Source organism: Apium graveolens, chromosome 8 (assembly GCF_009905375.1).
Source record: "Apium graveolens cultivar Ventura chromosome 8, ASM990537v1, whole genome shotgun sequence".
NCBI lineage: Eukaryota > Viridiplantae > Streptophyta > Magnoliopsida > Apiales > Apiaceae > Apium > Apium graveolens.
The window spans coordinates 205,825,213-205,839,604 of record NC_133654.1 but is presented as its reverse complement, the minus strand read 5'-3'; positions in this window follow the sequence as shown (position 1 = coordinate 205,839,604).

Below are 14,392 nucleotides of genomic sequence, written 5' to 3'. Positions count from 1 at the left end.
AAATCTACCAATATCAAGTGACAAAGCTCCCTGTACAAACAAATAAAAATATATAAAACCCAATTCTCTCTGCAAGCCTGATGGCTTTCATATTAAAGTATAAAAATCTAGTTTCCTAAATTAATTGTCAATCAAAACAAGCAAATATACCATAGATAAGTAGACAGCAAGCCATCCTGCAATGCAGAAAGCAGCTGACATTCTCATAGCCTATATTCATAGGCCAACAAAATAAGAACAAAAAAAATAGCTAAATAAATTCAAGCACAAAAATAGCAGTCTAAACGTATCACAAGTTATAGAAATATTATATCATAAGGCTGGTAGAAAGTCATTGAGTTCTACCTTTTGCGGGTTGTTGAATTCCCGTGCAAAGTCGAGGTTGATCTTCCAAGAGCCGTAGGGGAAAAAATATTTAACAATGCATCAGACATAAAATGCTACTTCATTCGGATAAAACTTATAGACCCTGATGATGTGAAAGATCCTATTTAATTATATTACAAGGATATTTCACATCACATGGAGTTTTATTCGAATGATGTAGCATCTTACGTCTGATACAATGTGAGATTTGTTCTCATCTTTTCACTCTCCATGTTGGCCTAAGTCATAATCAATTAAATCATAGACCACTAGAGCTCTGAACCTCATAAAAAGACAACAACACACAAGCAGAATTGATGGAGATATCTGTTATAAAACTTATAATGGTAACCAGAATAACCTACCAAAACAAACATGCCCCTAGTAAAAAAGGTTTAGGGTACCTGGCTTAGTACTTCTTTTCTGCGTCTCATACTGTTAGGTCACACAACACTGTAGAAGGGGGTTGAATACAGTGTAGAATACAATCAAATCAATTTAAAGCACAAGTAATAGAAAATTTATGTATTCTATATAACAAACTCTGTTACAATGGAACTGTTCTCTCTCAGTGATGAACAAATATCACGAGAGCTGCTAGGTTACAATATATGATCTTCTTGATGATCGTAACTCTTATAGAGTAAACCTATGTATGTGTTTATATAGACACACAGTTACAAGATAAGTTCTAGTTGATATGGAATATAATTCTGTCTCCTAAAATATATCAACTAGATATCTTATATAATTCTTCTAGTCCTCGAACTCTTTCCATGCATATCTTATTCCGTATTAGTTTCGATCTTCTTTCCTGTAAATCAACCTCCTTCCTTAACTGTTAGTCCTCCAGTACTTAAGTTCTGATATCCATCTTCTGATATTATTTTCTGATAATCTAAGTCCTGATTATCTTAAGTCCTGACTTCCAGTAAGTCCTGATTTCAGTAAGAACTGATATTTCCTGTTAGTTAAGATCTGAAAACTAAACATGAAACATATTAGACATGACATCTCAAATATATCCAACAATCTCCCCCAACTTGTAAATTATGCAAGAATATACAAGTTAATAGATTTGATGATGTCAAAAACACTTAAGTTCAAATGTAATAAGAGTTTAATAAGACTATAAATTACAACTTACAAAACATCCAGCTTTACCAATATCACTAAATAAATCTGAATCCATAATGATTCTTAACAAAATAATTTATCAGATTATCTTCAGCTTTCTTCAGAACTTCAGCTAACTGTGCTTTGACCTGCATCAGTTCTTCTTCTTTACCGTCACCAATTTGATAAATGGCTGTTCTGAGAGCTTGAATGGATGTTCTTTCAAGTCCATCACCAAGTCTGATAACCTTAGAATGTGAAGAGTTTTCATTATAACATAAGCATCTTCCTTTCAGAATAACTTCCACCTTAGCAGAATTCTTCAACATAGGAATTTCTCTTCCATCACCTTCAGTAATCATTGGACTGTACTGAGAAGTCTTTGTACCAAAGATTCTGAATAGATCTCTTACAACCTTCAAAATATATACTGACCATCTTCTTGTAACATCAGATTTTACTTCCAGAAGATAATGAATATGTTGAAGTTCTCTGATAGACTTCTTTAATACATCAGAATCAGCTAATCTATAAGTCCTTCCATCATTGAGAAATAAGATTAATTTCTCTTTCAGATTCTCCTTATCATGAGAATCTATCACAACTCGAGCAGACAACACCTTGTCAAGGTGACTTTGTTTGATTTGTTCATATGGTTTGTCTGTCAATATGAAAGGATCTCCTAGAGTAACCTCTACTCCTGTTTGAATCTTCTCTTCATTAGAACCTAATCCAGCTTTATCTCTAGGTTGCTTGGCTTTCAACCCAAATGTAGCAAGTTGATTAATCATGAAATTGGATTTTGGTTCAACTGGAGTAGCTTTCTTCCATAACAGCTTCTTCTTATCAGCAATTGTCAATTTATTCAAATCAACTTGAGCATTGTCAACAGTTGATGTCTTGATAGCTTGATCAGAATTTGCTGTTTATTCTGTACCTTCCTGTCCTTTATTCTGAACAACAACTTGAGCAGTGTCAGAGGTTGTTTTAGAATCTTCACTTATCTTTCTTCTTTTCATAATTTAAACAGTTTCATCTTCAACAAGATTATCTTCAGATACTTGAACCATTTTACACACTGGTTTCATCAGATCTTGAGAAGTTTTCAAGTCCAGTGACTTGGTTGGTTCATCAATTTTTCCTTTCCCTTTGTCTTTGGGATTACTCTCAGTCCGTGATCTAGTTCTGAACTTTGAAGTTTCAGAATTTGACTTTTCCTTGATCACAATGCCCTTTTCCTTTGGCCTTGGAGGTTTCTTTGCATCAGAAGCTTTAGACTTAGGATTTGTCTTCTCAGCAGCAAATCTAGCTTCTTCCTCCTTGAGAGTTTCTAAATCCATTCCTGGATTGTGTTTGAGAAATAATCTTCTTGCTATCTCCTCATCAAGTGTCTGGATTTTAGGATCTTTGTAATAAACAGTAGTCTGCTTCCCTTTTAACTTCAGAGTTTGCAAGAACTTCTGAGAGTCTTCAGATCCTGACTGAATCAGAATATCAGAACTTGATATCCGACTTTGTTTATCACCACTTGACTTCAGTCTTTGAGCATTCAAAACATCAGAACTTGACTTGTTCTGAATATAAGATTTTCCTTGAACTTTTCTTTGACCTCTGCTCTTTTCAGAGTTTCCCTGGTCATCACCTTTATCATCCTTTTTCTTCAGTTCTTGAGTAGGTGAACATTTGGACTTAACTACCTTCTCCCCCTTTTTGTCATCATCAGAAAGCAAGAGAGAAAGAAGAAGTTCAACTGAAGATTGGATTTCATCCAATTGAGCTTTCTGAGAAGCTTGATTAACCAGAACCTCAGCAATTTGGGCATGTTGCTTCTCTTGAGTTTTCTCAATGGCTGCAACTTTTTCAGAAATAGGTCTGATATACCTATTTTTGTCAAGCTTGAGCACCTGATCGAGCTTATCAGCTTGTTCTCTGAGTGTATCAACCTTTTCATGAGTAGCAGTATGTAGACCTTGAAGATGTTTTGTAGACAGAGCTGTGATCTTGAGTTGTGTCTTGAAATAAGCATTTGTGAGCAACTCATCAGCTTTTGCAATATGTTCTGTCAGAATTTTAGAACATGGAATAAAATATGATTCATTCCACTTCTTGGTCCACTCAACACCTCTGTGAGTATCCTCCCAAGGAATAGGTGCTTCCTTTTCAACAAATTTCTTCACCAATTCTTCCTTGCCCAGAATAGGTACTGAAGTCTCAGCAGAAACACTGTCATCAGAACTTAAGGAAGACTCATTCTGTTCTGATAGCTCAACAGTGTGTGAAGCAACTGGAGATTCAGGAATTACATTATCTAAATTCTGATCAACAGAATTTATCTCCAGAGCTGGTGTCTTTGATGTAGATGGAGTATGCAAATAGGTCATCTATGGCGTAGTGGATGTTCCAGACATATGACAGGTGATAACGCCTTGCTATCACAATTTGAGGAGAAAGGCTGGCCTTTTGGTGAACTTTGGAGACAACAACAAATGAGTCACAATGGGATATGACAAGATTGTTTCTGGAAATGTTGTCATTGATGATGTAGCTGGTCTTGAAGTGAATCTTCTCAGTGTTAGCCAATTTGCAGACAAAGGTTTTGAAATTTTATTCAACAAAGAAGAATGCACTTTTATCAGCAAGAAAACGGGTGAAGTTTCTCTGAAAAGAGCAAGGAAAGGAAGCTTATTTGTTGCAGATTTGGACTCAACAAATAAGGATGGAATTTGTTGCTTCTACACCAAGGCATCTGTAGAACAAAGAAAGCTATGGCATCAAAAGTTGTCTCACTTGAATTTCAAGGCAATTAACACTTTGGTCAAAAAGGAGTTAGTAAGAGACATGCATAATCTGAAGTTTGCTCAAGTTGAAGTTTGTGAAGCTTGTCAGAAAAGAAAAATGAAAAGATCAAGTCACAAGTCAAAAACTGTGAATTCCATAAGTGCACCATTGCAGCTTATTCACATGGACTTGTTTGTGCCAGTAAATGTCTTATCAATTTCAACAACTAAATATGCACTTATGATGGTGGATGATTTCTCAAGATACACTTGGGTAGAATTTATGCACTCTAAAGATGAAACTCCACACATCATGATTGAGCACATCAAGAAGATAGAAAAATAGGCTGAAGATCATAATTGTGTAAAGAGATTGAGAAGTGATAATGGAACAAAATTCAGGAATGCAACATTGAATGAATTCTGCAAAACTAAAGGCATTATTCAAGAATTCTCAGCTGCTAGAACACCTCAACAAAATGGGGTAGTTGAAAGAAAGAACCGAACATTAGTTAAAGTTGCAAGAACAATGCTGCAAGATGCCAAGTTGCCAACTAGTTTTTAGGAAGAAGCTATTAACACTGCATGCTATACTCAAAACAGATATCTTATTAACAAGATTTATGGCAAATCACTTTATTCAATCATGACTAAGAGAAAGCCTACAGTACAGCATCTTCATGTGTTTGGAAGAAAGTGTTACATTTTAAAAGACAACTCTAAATATGTGGGAAAATTTGACTAAAAGGTTTTTGAAGCAATTTTTCTGGGATATTCATTGGAGAGAACTGCCTACAAGGTCTATGTAATTGATCAAAAAAAATTATGGAGAGCACAGATGTGACCTTTGATGATGACAAGTGTCCAGGCTTGGAATGCCTTGATAAAAATTAAGCTGAAGTCCTTGCATTTGAAAATCTCAATATTAATAGTGATTCTGATGAAGAGGATGAAGGCAATGCACACCAAATGATGAATGAAGAAACTACTGAACAAGAAAATTATGGAAATGGAAGCTCATCTCAAACACCTGAATTTGATAGCATAAACTCAGGGGGAGAAAGAGAAGAATAATCTACTAGTCATACCAATAATGAAGAAAATGATGAAGGCACAAGTCAACAAACTTACACAAGGAAGTGGGATAGAAGTCACACTAGAAAAGAAATTATTGGTGATCCAACTGCTGGTGTGAGAACTAGAAGTGCAATTGCTAATGAGTGCCTATATGCATGCTTTATGTCTCAAGTAGAGCCTCATAAAATTGAAGAAGCTCTAATGGATCCTGATTGGATATCTGCCATGCAGGAAGAACTGAATCAGTTTGAAAGAAACAAAGTTTGGGAGTTAGTTCCTGCACCAAAGAACAAAAGTGTAATTGGAACAAAATGGGTGTTTAGGAACAAGATGGATGAAAATGGTAAAGTTACCAGAAATAAGGCAAGGTTGGTTGCAAAAGGCTACTCACAGGAAGAAGGAATTGATTATGATGAAACTTTTGCTCCAGTTGCAAGACTTGAAGTAATAAGAATTTTTCTAGTATTTGCTGCATATTCAAATTTCAAAGTGTATCAAATGGATGTCAAGAGAGCCTTCTAAAATGGTAAGCTAGAAGAAGAAGTTTATGTGCAACAGCCACATGGCTTTGAAGATCCAGAATTTTCAGATTTTGTGCACAAGTTACTCAAGGCTCTATATGGACTAAAACAGGCACCTAGAGCTTGGTATGATACATTGTCAGAATTATTACTTAAACATGGTTTTACTAGAGGCACTATAGACAAGACTCTCTTCTACAAGAAGCCTGGTGATGATATGATCCTAGTTCAGATTTATGTGGATGATATCATCTTTGGTTCTACAAATGAAAAGCTTTGCCAAAGGTTCTCTAGGCATATGCAGAGTGAATATGCAATGAATATAATGGGGGAATTAAGTTACTTTCTTGGACTTCAAGTCAGTCAAAGAAGTGATGGAATCTTCATCAGTCAAACTAAGTATGTCAAAGACTTAGTGAAAAAGTTTGGTATGGTTAATTATTCACCTGCATCTAACACCTATGTCTACAACAACAAAGTTGGATGAAGATAAAAAGGGCAAAAGTGTAGATATTTCAAGCTATAGAGGAATGATTGGATCATTGTTTTACTAAACTGCAAGTAGGCCAGACATCATATTTGCTACATGTCTGTGTGCAAGATTTCAAGCCAATCCAAAAGAATCACATTTGATGGCTGTAAAGAGGATTTTCAGATACTTGAAGGGGACTCCAAACTTGGGATTATGGTATCCTAAGAGAACTGGTTTTGAAGCTGTTGGATACACAAATGCAGATTTTGCTGGATGCAGGGTTGATAGGAAAAATACTAGTGGAAGCTGTCAGTTTCTTGGACAGAGACTTGTATCCTGGTATAGCAAGAAACAACAATCTGTGTCAACTTCTACAACAGAGGCTGAATACATAGCTACAAGAAGTTGTTGTGCTCAAGTGCTTTGGATTAGAAATCAGCTAATGGATTATGGCCCAGTGTTACAAAAAATTCCAATTATGTGTGACAATACCAGTGCTATATCTATAGTGGCTAATCTAGTTAATCATTCTAGAACAAAGCACATTGATGTAAGGTGCCATTTCATTAGAGAACATGCTACAAATGGTACCATTGAGCTCATTTTTGTTCCAACAGAAAAATAATTAGCTGACATTTTTGCTAAACCTTTGGATAAAGCAACTTTCACTAAACTTGTAGGTGAAATTGGAATGCTTAATTCTTCATCCTAAGGCAAGAACTCAGCTAATATTTTGCAGCAAATTAATTTCTAGTAAATCAAAATTAATTTGATTTTATTGAAAATTAACTGAAATATGAATTATAAATATTTCAGAAATCTCTGCATATTTATTTTTCAAAAACAAAAATTCAACTTGGAATTTTTCAAATTCTAAGAAAACTATCTAGCTGTTAATTTACATCCTTAATATATAGAATTAACACAAGGCATGATCAAAGTGATCAAAAGTATATAGATAACTGAGTTCTCGATAAGTCTAAATGACTTATCGACAAGTCATTTTAAGACTTCTCGAGTGAGTTCTCGATAAGTCAATTTTCTGACTTCTCGAGTGACTTCTCGATAAGCTTCATTATGACATCGATAAGTCATTGTAGAGTTCTCTAGTAGTGGTAACTCACAGAGTTCTCTGCAAGTAGAACTTTTAGACTTATCAATAACTAAGAACTGAAATAATTTAATTTAATAAATTATTTTGGTAAAATACTTTTGGCAAATTTATTCTGATTTTATTTTGATTTATTCAAATAAAAATTGGAAATAATTCAGTCTATTTTGGACAAACTGGGTATTTATTTGACATCTCGATAAGTTAATTTTTAGTTTTCTACAAGAATAAATAAAATGACTTATCGATATGTTTTTCATATTTCAAAATGACTTCTCGATAAGTATACTCCAAATGTCTATTTTTGACTTCTCGATAAGTCATTTTCTTTTACTTTAAATACCCAGACACCTCGATACATATACATACTTACACCTTCGAGAACTCTAAGTGACCTAACTTTTTCAATCCAAAACTGATTTCTCTCTCATTTCAACTCCGTTCTCACTAATTTTTCTTACCCACTAAACTGCACACTCATAATAATTGCGGCAAACAATATTGTACCTTTCATCCCAAAGGAGACTAACTTCCTTGCATTCTTAGATGCAAACCAAGCACCTAAAACTTTCAAATACATTGTCAAGTTCTTGTCTGAGACCTACTTTATAGGGGCTCTTACTGCTAATCATGTGCTTTACTTGGATGTGTTAGGGGATTTTTGGAACACAACAGTGACAAGGACAATTGTGCATGAGAACCAGGCTATATTAATTGTAATAAACTGCACAATCAAGGGCCAACAGGTGGACATCTTTGAGGATGATGTCAATATGGCATTAGGAATACCTACTGACAAACTGGTGGAGGCTCCAACTCAGGATGGACTCTATGAATTCATGGACTTCATTAACTATTCTGAGAAGATCAATCTGTCAAGCATGAACAAGAAGCACCTGAGGAGAGAATGGTCTTCCTGTTTAATTCAGTGATAAGGGCTTTCACTTGCAGGAAGTCAGGATTTGATAACATATCTAGTGTTGTCTAGAAGCTGGTCTACTCAATGACCCACAACAAACAGCTCAATGTAGGATATTACATACTGGAGGAATTGAGCATCAGGCTAACCATGCCTTTGGAGTCAAGAGGTAAGGAAATTTTTCTTCCCAGATTTATTATGTTTGCTTTAAACCATAAAGTCAATGACATACATATGCTTGAAGGAGTAAATAGGTCATTAATTGGCAACTGTAAGCAAGTGTCCAAAATTCTATTTGGATCACTTATTACTAAGAATAAGGTTCTAGTGGGTCATAAGTTAACACCTTTCATGATTGAAAGATTTAAGACCTACCCTTATTTTATGCCAGACATGAGAACCAGTGCAAGCTAACCTAGTGCAATAATGGTTCCCGAGCCTGTGGAAGCACAAACACAGGCACACCCACAAGAACCTACCCATGTTGAGCCTATTTCTTCATAACCATTAGCAGCTAGGAAACCAACCACTTCATCCTCTCAAAAGGGTGAAGTGAGTAAAAAGAAGAGAAAGGAGATAACCTTAACTGTTATGAATGAGAGTGGTGAGGAACATACAGAACCTGAGTCACCATTGGTCAAACCACCTCTGTATCCTCCCAAAAGGATGCAATTGTACAAATGGGGACAAAACAGACTCTAGAGACATCCTATCAACAAGGTGTTTTTATTGAAAAGAGCATTCTTCCCGATACATCTTGTAAAGAGTCTGCACAACCAACACTTGATCAAATTCAAGTGTATCGTAGAAGAAATAAGGATGGCACACACAGTGAGAACACATCTATTGAAGCTCCCTCTTCCATTCAGGGGGAGCTTCCAAAACTCACTACTGAACAACAACTCTTAATCTTAAAAATTTCTTCTTCACATATAACACTTGAATCCATTTCTCAAGTGCAAGCTCATTCAAGTGACTTGGTTCAAGAAACCTTGCTCACCACCCAGACACTACAATCAGATGGTGAGATACTACTAGCTGGGCTAGACCTTGATGACACCATCAAAACCATAGGGGTTTCATCAGTTTTTACTGAAGACCCCATGGATGTTACAAATGCACCTTCATGTGCAAATTCATGGCCGGTGCACATGACATAGAGGAGTACAATTGCCTTGACAATTGAAACTGAGAGTACAATTGCCAATGATCCTGCCATAGAGGAGGCAAGAATAGCACATTCATGTGACAGTGCTTTGCAAGAAGCACAAGGGTTTGAGACTGGTGCACATGATAGTAACCCAGTCAAATCCCCCCAATTCAATTGGAGGTTCCCATAACTAGTGTGGAACAACAACTTGTCATAACCATAGAGCAATCTGTGAGTAAAACTATGACTTCTATCACAGGTGGTTCTGATCACTCAACTCCACAACCCTTAACCTCACAACCTCAACAACCACACCTTATCTCCAACTGGCTATAAGAAGCTGCTCATACATCTAATCTTGAAGATTTCAGGGTGGATCAGCTGGCTGGACTTGCTCAGATCTCTCAACAACTTTTAACCTCAAATATGTCTAACCAGGATTACCAGGCCATAATGCTCTCCTATCAAATAGATGTCTAAGAGAAACAAGATAAAATTATTAATGAAGCTGACCATGATGGCAACTGTGATGCATGGCTAAACAAGAACTGTAATATGGAGATGGAGGGTGTTTTAGCTAAATTCAGGGAAGACTATCTAACTATCTTGGGAAGCAATGCTAAAGCTCTGACTCCTGGTGAGGTCTATGATGCAATCAATGAAGTTTCCAAGGCTCAACTCAAAGCTTTCATCTCTTTGGAAAAGCTCTAGAACTCAGATTGATTGGTCATGAAGACAGAATAAGAAAACTGCTAAATGAGAAGATGGATGAGATCGTACCTTCCCAGGTCAAGATCACCTCAAGGTTTCAACACTTTGCTGAACAAATGAATAGATTAGATTTGACCCCTATAGAAAAAGATGTCAAGAATATGAGACAATCCTTCATTGCTCTTCATGAAGTGGTCCAACAACAAATCACCAATGCAAATGACACAAAGGTCAAACTGGAACAGCTTCACCAGACCAGATATGAGCCTTCTGCATTGCTTATGGATGGCATCAAACAAGTTATGGAAATAACTTTTGGCTCCTCAACATCTGCAAGTTCTCATCAACTTGTCTCAACTTTTACAAACCTTCAAATTCAGTCTCTTCAAGGTCAAGTCTCCACTCCGCAAGCTTCAAATGACCATCTCATAGCTCAAGTGCATGCTCTCACTACCCTGGTGAAGAGTCAACATGATGATATTCAAGCTTTGATGGACTCCCACAAGCACCTACAAATGCAAAATTATGTTACTTTGGGAACCATCATGGGCAAACTCAACATACCATTGCATGCACTGCCTGAAGCCGTGAGGCCCGAAATTCTTACTCCCCTTCTCATGCCTGCCAACAAGACTAAGGGGGAGATAGAGGCCAGGCTATTAAGATCATCTACTCAAAATGTCCAAGCTGTTGAACAGAGCAAAACTCAAGAAGTTGATATTGGAATGGAGAGGCTTATTAGAGTAGCTGTGGGACCTAGTCTAAGCAGGGAATTTGATGAATTACTTAAGGCTCTCAGGGCTTCTCTCAATGATAATTTCTTCTCTTACAAGAAAGCTTTGGACATGACAATAAACTTAATAAGGGTGATCTTAGTAACAGGGGATAATTCTCAAGAAAGAAGGATTGTGGTCAATATAAATGACCCAGGGGTAGACAGGTGTATGCAGGTGTCCCTTAACTATCTTATCTCTAGAAGGGCATCTGAACTGGACATTCTGAAAAATAAAGTCCAAAGAATGATTCATGAAGACACTCTCTTGCTAAATGAATTGAAGAATGCTTAAGTGGATGTTTTTCCAGAAGCTTATCTACAGCCTAGCAAGGGAGTAACATACATTTGTGCTACCACCAAACATTGAAAACACTTCCAAATTCCTAAGCAATGTGTCATGGCCAATAAAAAGCTTATCATGATTCTGGAGAATGATCTGAAAGTAAAGATAAATAAGACTGTTGAAGATGAAGAAATGATTAAGCTATTGGGGAGATATCTGAGAAATTCCGAATCCAACTTGCCTAAAACTCAAATCAATAAGGATAACTTGGATGATGATGAGCAGAAGAAAGATGATCAAAAACCTTCTGACTTAAATCCAAGTCAATCATCAAAGGCATCTAGAAGCAAAGATCAGAAGAAAGGGGATGAGAGGAGAAGGAAGAAAAAGCAAAATGAGTCAGGATCACAAAAAACCCTAAAAATCCAAACAACTCAAGCTCAACCTTCAAAGCCAACAAACTCCAACATCAAACCACCTCAAACCTCTAAGCCTAAATTCCTATACAAACAAACTGCAAACACCGTCCTAAAAATACCAATCACCTCAAGCCAGACATTTCTCAAGAAATCTCAAACCTACCCTCTGAAAAGCCATCACTCAAAATTAACTACAATTCTGTTGGGAAAAAACCTAAGAAAGCCAAGCCTGCTGAAAAATGGAAGTCACTGAAAGGGCCATCTGGAATTGTTTCAAGCAAAATAATTTTCTACCTTTAAACTGGTGCATCTCAGATGAAGATTATTTTCAACATCTAGCAGAGGAAATAGTTAGAGTCTGGGTTGTAACTCTAAGGAAAGTAAGAATCTACTATGAAGATGTATCATTCACATATCTAGGCTGCAACTTAATGGACTCTCTCTCTCTCTCCCACAGAAATCAAAAGACTGATAAGCTTACTTAAGGATAGAGATACTGCTATAAGAGCATGGAGATCTGTTTTAGCTGAATGGTTGATTGAAAGGGAGGAAAGAAGAGTAAAAATTAAAGCAGAATCTGAGGAGAGGATAGGAAAATATAATGAGGAGATTGAAATGTACATCAAAAGATCAGAAGAACTCAATGCCAAAGGAATGAGCAGAATTTCTAAAGATGGAAAATTTCTAAACATCAAAGCTGACAAATTCACAAGATTTAGGATTGACTTGCTAGATGGTTATCTAAAGCCAGACAGACTCAAGCTTGTGGAAGCTCTAGAAGGAACACCTATAATAGAAGAACTTGAAATTCTTGTTTACTTAAGGGACCTTATTAGAGAAGAAACAGAAGCAAAAACAGTCTTTACATAATGTACAAATATTGTAATTGTATCAATTTTTATGCATTAATCCTATTTTCCATTATAGCTTGGGGCTAGTCTTGATAACAAGCATGAATTTGTTAAGCAATCTTCTCACAAATTGGGAGAGATTGTTGTGCAAGACATGCCAGTACAATAACAAGACCAAGTCAAATTGACAACCCTAAGTAAGTTGTATTGTAACCTTAGTTTGTATTTTGTATTGTAACATTTAAAGTCTGTAAAAATATCAAAGAGTAGACTAGAGTCTTTTTCTAGTAAACAGTGTCAAGCCTAAGAATTCTATCTGGAAGAAGATCAAGAAGATCATGCCTCAGAAGAATTATGAAGAAGCTTGGAGCTGAATAAATCTGTTTTTAGAAAAATGTTCTAAGTGAAGAACTCTACAATTCACAGATTAAGTGTTATAGAGAAGTCATTCGAGAACTCCAGAATGACTTATAGAGAAGTCAGCAAAGCTACTAGAGAACTCAGAGATATCGACAAGCCAAATTGAAGACATGAAGATTGGAGATATCGACAAGTCATTACTTCACTAGAGAACTCTAGAGATATTGATAAGTCAAAATATCACTAAAGATCCCTGAGATATCGACAAGTCAAAATATCACTAGAGATCTCTGAGATATCGACAAGTCAAAATATCACTAGAGATCTCTGAGATATCGACAAGTCAAAATGTCACTAGAGATCTCTGAGATATCGATAAGTCTATTTGCCACTAGAGAACTCTGACATATCGATAAGCCAAAGTGAAGACATGAAGATAAGAGATCTCGACAAGCTAAATTCTCTTATAGAGAACTCAGAGACCTCTACAAGTCAAAACAACTATAGAGAAATGAGAGATCTCGATAAGCCAATATACTTATCGAGATGTCAAGTTCTCTATATACCAAACTGGAGATCTCGAGGTAAATCTCAAATTATAAAGTGCAGACCAGTTCAATATCCAAGATTAACAATCAACAAACAATCCAATCAATTGGATTGACAAGTCTACAAGAAGCAGCTTGAAGAATACAAGATCAAAGGCCAAGATTAACTGACAGAGTAAAGTCACAGGCGTGCAAGATTAGCAAAGATACACTAAGCCAGAAATAAAAAGATTTGATTATTTAAAAATAGTGTTTAGTACATGGTGTTGCATGTTGTGTAATAACCAGTGTTTACTGTTCTATAAAGTAAATACTGGATGCTTTGTTAGAAGTAACAATTTAGATCAGAAAAATCTTGTATTCTCTCAAGGAAGAAGCTAAGCTCTTTAGCAACAAAGAGCCTAGAAATTTTGTAACAAAATATTCTTAATTTTAATATTAAATTAAGTGAGTTTTGAAAGATTTGTGTTCACTGTTATTACTTGTTTAATTTCAGTATTAACACATCTCACTGCAAGATTTAATTTACTTTGTTCATAACCAAAAACACTTCAAGAAAAGCATAAAAATACAAAAACATATTCACCCCCCCCCCCGTGTGTAACTCATTACCTAACAATTTTCTTTATTGTTTTTAATATATTTTTCTTATTTCATTTGTTCTTATTTTCAGGATATTTGGAAAAGTAACTACCGTGTATCTTTTTTTTCAGACTTTATATCACAATAATCTAACAAGGGACCTTAAAGCACAAAACAGTTTAGTTTCAAATTCTGATGATACGAATGATTCTTACAATTATCGGAAGACACTAGTTCTTATTAGTTTAGTATAAAATGTAATTTACAGAGGGCACTCTTTTCCCTCCCTGAGTTTTTTTCCATAGCTTTTTACTCTTCCGAGATTTTAACGAGACCTTTTTTGTTGGTTATCTA